This window comes from Vulpes lagopus, chromosome 8 (assembly GCF_018345385.1).
Source record: "Vulpes lagopus strain Blue_001 chromosome 8, ASM1834538v1, whole genome shotgun sequence".
NCBI lineage: Eukaryota > Metazoa > Chordata > Mammalia > Carnivora > Canidae > Vulpes > Vulpes lagopus.
In genome coordinates this window covers 129,973,378-129,979,377 of record NC_054831.1, presented here as the reverse complement: position 1 = coordinate 129,979,377, position 6,000 = coordinate 129,973,378, and the positions used below count along the sequence as shown (strand labels likewise).

Here is a 6,000-nt window from a genome sequence, read left to right as displayed (position 1 = left end):
GGGACCACTTGCTACTGGCAGCCCCAGGCCTGTTCTCCCCGTGGGTATAAGCCTAGACTCTGGAAGTGAAAGGACCCAGATCCCAATTCCAGCTGTTCCACTCTCTAGCTGTGTGGCTTTGGACAAGTTGTTTCTCCGATCCTCAGTTCCTCATCTTTCCAATGGGTGTGATAAGATCCACTTCTCAGATCTCGGGAGAGGAAGTAAGATGATGTATTACAGGTGCACCTGGTTCCCAGGTGATCGTTCAGTGTCAGCTGACGAGCATAAAGCCAAATCCTATTCTTCCCAGAACTTGGGGCGTCTCCATCTCCCCAGCTGATGGACAGAGTCTGCAAAACAAAGTATGACCCGCAAATGTGCTCTCTCTGGTTTTGGTCTAACGGCGTGGGTGCTTATCTGCGAGACTGTTGTCCCTTTGAAGTAGTCACCTGTCAGGAGGCTCTTCCTGGAACTTGGCTTTGCATGTGCTCAGTGGAAGTACTGCATCCTCTGAAGGTGGATCTGGCGTCTGGAATTAGCATGGAAACTTCTGGACCCAAGGCTGCTGACATGGGGTGGGGGGTTCCGCCGGGCAGTGCCGGCAAGGCAGATAGGACGGCAAGGCAACTGGGAGGGTGGGGAAAGGTTTTCTACCCTGGAGGGCTTCAGAGCAGTTTTAAATCCATGTGTGGAGCACAGTGTTATTATGGGCCAGGAGGAGAAGCTCGGGGCACTGAGGCAGCAAGCCTCATTGGGCCCCCAGAAGCTGGAGAGATGGCCCCAAATGGCAGAGGGTGATACCCTCCCAGAAATAACTGTCCCCAGACATCCCATTTGAGATTATTTCCTTGGCAAGTGCGGAGCCCTGCTTGAGTACATGTAGGCCGAACAGGGAATCTATTTGGAGGATTCAGGGGGATCTCAGAAACCCGGAGAGCTGCCCTGGCCTCAGGAGTGATCCCAGGAGCTGAGCATGGGATGGGGACCCAGGCATTGATTGCCTGCCCGTCTTTCCTATTCCCTATGGCCTGTCTCTATTTTTAATCGCCGTTACATAAAATCTATTATTGTAACCATTTTTAAGCTACAGTTCAGTGCCATTCGGGTGCATTTTATGTGTCTGTCCCCACCATCCGTCTCCAAGATCATTTTCATCACCCCAAACAAACTCTGCATGTGCATGCCCCCTGCTTCAGGTGGAGCCGACTCCGCTGGTAAAGTGTGGTGCATGGGGGCTCTTTGGGGCACAGGCTCAGCGAGTCAATGAACATGTGGCCTTAGGGGAGTGGAGCCCCTGTGGGCAAACAGGTGCTTCCAAAATGCTTGGGGGAAGTGCTGCCCCGCAGCCTCACCCAGCAGAGCAGCGTTGGGCCACCACATAGCATCGGGATGTGGGAAAAGTGAGAAAAGTGGGAAAAGCGGGCGGCCCTGACCTCCCGGAGGGACCGATGGTTTGCGCGCAAGGAATGGAGGCCAATTTAGCGAGATTTTTCTGAACTTGTGGCTTCTTCTCAGCTAGTCTTTGCCTCCTGTGTCACCCGGGCTTTGCGGGTGGGTGAGAAAAGGAGGGGCCAGAGAAGGGAAGACCCCAGAGAGCCAGAGAGGAAATTCCGGAGGGTCTTATACCCTGTAGAGGAGGGGAGTGGGTGGGTGCTGGTCTGGATTTCCAAAAGAAAACACCAAGGGTGACTCTGGCCCCTCCTGCCCTCATCTGACCTTGGGTGCAGGTTTCCCTGGGGGTGGAAAGCCCAGGCCAGCCCTTCGGGGTGGGTGAGGTGGGCAAGGCCACTGCCAGCTGGGGTGGGGCTTTGGGAACGAGGCTGCGGCCTCCGCATTGTGGCAGCCTCTTCCCTGGTTGGGACGAAGGGAAGGTGCTGGAATGAAGGCCAGGGTGGCCTTAGTGGACAGCACTTCTTGCAAGGCCCCCGGAACCAGAACCCAGCCTTCCTGGCCCGGCACCAGGCTCCCTAAAGGGAAGCGCTCTCCCCACTGCTACTTCTGCAGGTGGAGGGGCCGCTTCTCCGCCCTCCTGCCTCTCTGTTCTCACTTCACGTCCTAATAGTAAAGACAAGGAAGCTCTAGCTACGAGGAGGGCTTCCTGCCAGCGTCAGTGACGTTGTTCTAGGTGCTTTTCATCTCATCTGATTCTTCCGCACTCCTCCCATCCCCCCTCCCTGCTGACTCTTGCTCAGTTGCCTCCCAGGTGGGAACCCAGTGAACCCAGGCCTATGTTTACTTTCTCCCGTGGTCCAGAACCTTTGGTCCTACAAGGGCTCGCTGAACCCTGCGTGCCTGGGGCCTGGGTGCTCCCTTGGGTAACCACTGGAACCAGAGGGTTTTGGTTTCCCTCAGCCCTTAACTCAAACTGGCCATCTTGTGCACGCTCAGTATGGCCTGGGCAAGTGTCTTATCTCTCTGAAAACGGTTTCCCTCTTTGCAAAACGGCGGCCACCTTGTTGTGAGGCTTCTGTGAAGTTACGCACAAAGAATTTTTAGATAAGGCCTGTGAGAGCCCAAACCCAGGATTATCACCATCGCCACCATCATCATCTTCATCATCCCAGGCAGGGCTCAGCCAACTGCCTCTGTAAGGCCAGAGAGCAAATATTTTTGGCTTTGCAACCCCCTATCGTGGACTGAATTCTGCTACTTTTCTCTCCAAAGCAGGCATGGACAATAAGCAAATAAGAGTGTTTGTGTTTCAATAAAACTTTATTTGCAAAAACAAGCGACGGGCCACATTTGGCCCGAGGACTGCCGGTTTGCTGACCCCTGGTCTAAGACCTTGCTTGTCTGCCAGCGTCCCCATAGCAGAATGTAGAGCAGGGCCCAGGCAAGGTTGGACGTGACATCCAAGTGTCCACGCGCAAACAACTGCCCGTGAGTATTTACAGGGCAGGGGCTCATCTACTCTTGAGACCGTGTCCTGGGTTCTCAGGGGCACACGGTAAGGGCAGAGTGTTTGTGGATACATGGCTTTTCCCGATGACCAGGCACTCACGCTCTTAATGAACTCAGCAGGTATGTGGCTAAAATCTAGGGGCGATTAACGCGGGCAGTAAGAATCCAATGGGGCCAGGCTTCTGAGTGTGCCATCCCGCTTCCCTGAACAGGTGTCCTTGTAATCAGAGCCACCCTTATCGTGTACCCCCCAGGAGCCAGGATGCCAGGGCCCTTTCCCTTTGTGCATTTAATTCCCACAAGAACCCTGAATTATGGGGACGATCGTTGTGATAGTAGGAACAAGGGGGATACTGAGGCTTGGAGACACGAGGTCATGTGGCTGGAAAGGGCAGGCATTCAAACCTGAAGCTTTCCAACTTCAAAGCATGTTCTTTTCCACCTTCCCTGGTGAAAAGAATCCCATCCCCTGGAAGAACCTGGAATCCTCCCTTGTACCATGCCCTGTGCTCCGTCCTGGGCCAGGCGGGCAGCTGTCTGTGGTTAACCCCTCCACTGGCACCCCTGAGAGGCCCCCACCTTTGTTCACACTTCTCCTCCCTTCCCCACCCTGGCAACTTCCTGGTTCTCCCAGGCAGCTGACGGATTGCCTGGCCTGGCCTGGCCTGGCCCAGCCCTGCCCAGCCTGCTGGGTCTGACTCAGGCTAGTCCTTCCTCGTGAGCTGCTGGGGCCGCCTCCTGTCCTCCTGCCTGCCCGCCTGGCAGGTCTGGCAGGTGAGTGACTCACAAGCCTGGGCCTTCTGCACGCCTGGCGCAGGGAGCTAGTGTACCCGACCCCTGGGCTCTTGCCTGCCCTGCCAGCTGCTGTGACCGACGGGACCTTTTCCTGGCAGCAGGGCCTGACCCTACCACCTGTGTGCGCCTTTCCCAAAGGGCCAGATTTGGACTGCACAGAATCCAGGTCAGATTTGGGGGGTTTTAAACATCTCTGTCCCTCCCAGAGGTGGAGGAGGATCCTTTAGAGGTCATAGGGTGTGTGTGGGGCTTCTGCTCCTGTTGACACCCTCGGACTCCGGGCCCAGGGACACCTTGCTCCCTCCCTGTTGGTGGTAGGGCCCGGGGACACCTTGTGCCAGGCTCCGCAAGGGGAGCTCTGCTGGGAGCCTCGGTGGACCCGGCCCTGACCCTGGCGGCCACCTGTGGGGCAGGTCAGAGCGATGTGGGGGTGAGGAGTGCAGAGGGAGCCTGGCAGGGGTGTGGGTGCCGCGGAGCTTTCCTGCCTCCCTGCTCAGGGTCACAGAGTTGACCCTTGCAGCCCGCTGTGGCCTTACGGGACTCCTAGTGCAATGGCATCATTTCAAAGCTGGGGAAGCTGAGGCTCTGGGTGCAGGGAGTAGTTCGAGGTCACACGGCGAATCGGTGACAGAGCAGGGGCCTGGGAGCTGGACCCGACTTCCTCCTCTCTGCCCTGGGTCCGTCCTCTCCCCCCAGTGCTTGTTCCCATGTTGCTACCCCTGGGGCACCCCGTAGCCCTCTCCTGCCTCCTGCACAGGCGGGATGTTTACAGGCTTACAGGTGGCAGCGTTTTAAAGGTCACCCCAGCGGTCCTGGCCCAGAGTCCCCGACAGGTGGCTGTGTAGCCACAGCTTGGGTATCCAGGCTTGCTGCTCTCGGAGGCAGCCTCTTCCCTCTGCATGGCCAGTGTCCGGCCGCGATGACATGATGCTCACTTTGTGCCCTGCGCTCTGCTAACCGACGCACGTCACTTGTGTTAACTCGTTGGGTCCTCCCAACACCCCTGCGGGGTATTAGGATTATTATTATCAGTCTTGTTCACAGCTGAGGACGCAGGCACAGAGAGGTTAAGGAACTTACGATCTCACAGCTTGGAAGAGGGGAGCTGAGATTTGCGGCCAGACAAGTCTGGCTTTGGAGCCGGCCTGAGCCCTTGGCCTCCTTGCTCTCTGTCGCCAGGGGCCTATGGGGCTTAGCAGGTGGGGGTCTGGGGGGCACGGCCGGGCCGGACACACCTTGGGAGGGGGCTGTGTGTCCCTCTGGTGGCCTCCCCGGCTCCTGGGGCTGCAAATGTCACTGCTCCAGCTTGTCTCCCCTCCCCTGCTTCAGCTCTGTGGGAGTCACTGCCCCGCGCGGTGTCCAGCACAAATGACTCTAGGGGCCCAGGGTGGGCTGTGCTGAGCCAAGAGCAGGGGTTGAAAGCAGCCGGTCCAGGACTTCAGCACCAGACACCGCTGTCACGGGGTTGCCTGGAGCCGCCAGGGCGACGGGAGGCAGGGGGCACGGGGGGGGCCCCGGGTCCGCCTCCTTCTCTCTGCATCACCCCCGGGGTGGCCTCCGCTGGGCTCCCCCGGCTTTGTCTGTCTCCGGAGTGTCCTTCGGTGACTAACCAGGGCCGCGCCTCATCCTAAAGCGCTGGACGGTTTACAAATCGAGTCTGCGTCTGTTGTCCCCACGGGTCTCACGCCGGCCCGGGGTGCTGGGTGGGGCGGGAATGACGACCGAGACTGAGGGCAGAGGCTCAGAGAGCTGCTGCGACCTGCCTGAGGCCACACAGCTGCCAGAGGGCAGAGCGGCCCCTGGGGGACGCTGGTGCGGCCCGGGGTGGGGGGTTCCCAGGCAACGCTGCCCCCAGCTCTTGGCCCAGGGACCAGGGGCTCCTGAGGCCCGGGCTACTCCTCCTCTGCCCCTTTGAGGGCTGAGTTCCTCCGGGAGCGATGGCAGCCATCCCTCCCCCGGGTCTGCTCCCTTCGTGGGACTTTGAGGTCTTCAGCGGGGTGACTGGTCTGGCCCCATGCACATCCCTACCACCCAGAGGCAAGAAGAGTCCCCTGACGCCTCGGTCCGGCTCGTCCCCTTTAGGACAGTCACGTGGGTGGGAGGTTCCCAGGCTGATGCCATTCCGTCCTCTTCTCCTCCTCCTAGTAACAAATCATAATAATAATAATAATAACAGCAACGTTGCCTGTCAGTAGTGCCACCGTGACTATGCTCCCATTTATCGGGCCCAGCTCTGTGCCAGGTGTCCTGCACCCTGTAGTTCACTGCATCCTCCTGACAGCCCGCATTTCACCGATGAGAAAGCTGAGGCTCAGAGAGGTG

General features: G+C 58.4%; 1 protein-coding gene across 2 annotated transcripts in view; it reads left to right on the top strand.

Annotated features, from left to right (window-relative positions):
- Positions 1–3,690: 3,690 nt before the first annotated feature.
- The window catches only part of ARHGEF10L (Rho guanine nucleotide exchange factor 10 like), a 158,631-nt gene continuing 156,321 nt past the window's right edge, over positions 3,691–6,000 (top strand). Inside the window, exon 1 of one of the 2 annotated variants that reach the window (XM_041765238.1) lies at positions 3,691–3,844. The gene's annotated coding sequence lies outside the window, so the exon portion shown is untranslated. The remainder of the gene's footprint in view (positions 3,845–6,000) is intronic. The other variant, XM_041765232.1, reaches the window with a different exon arrangement.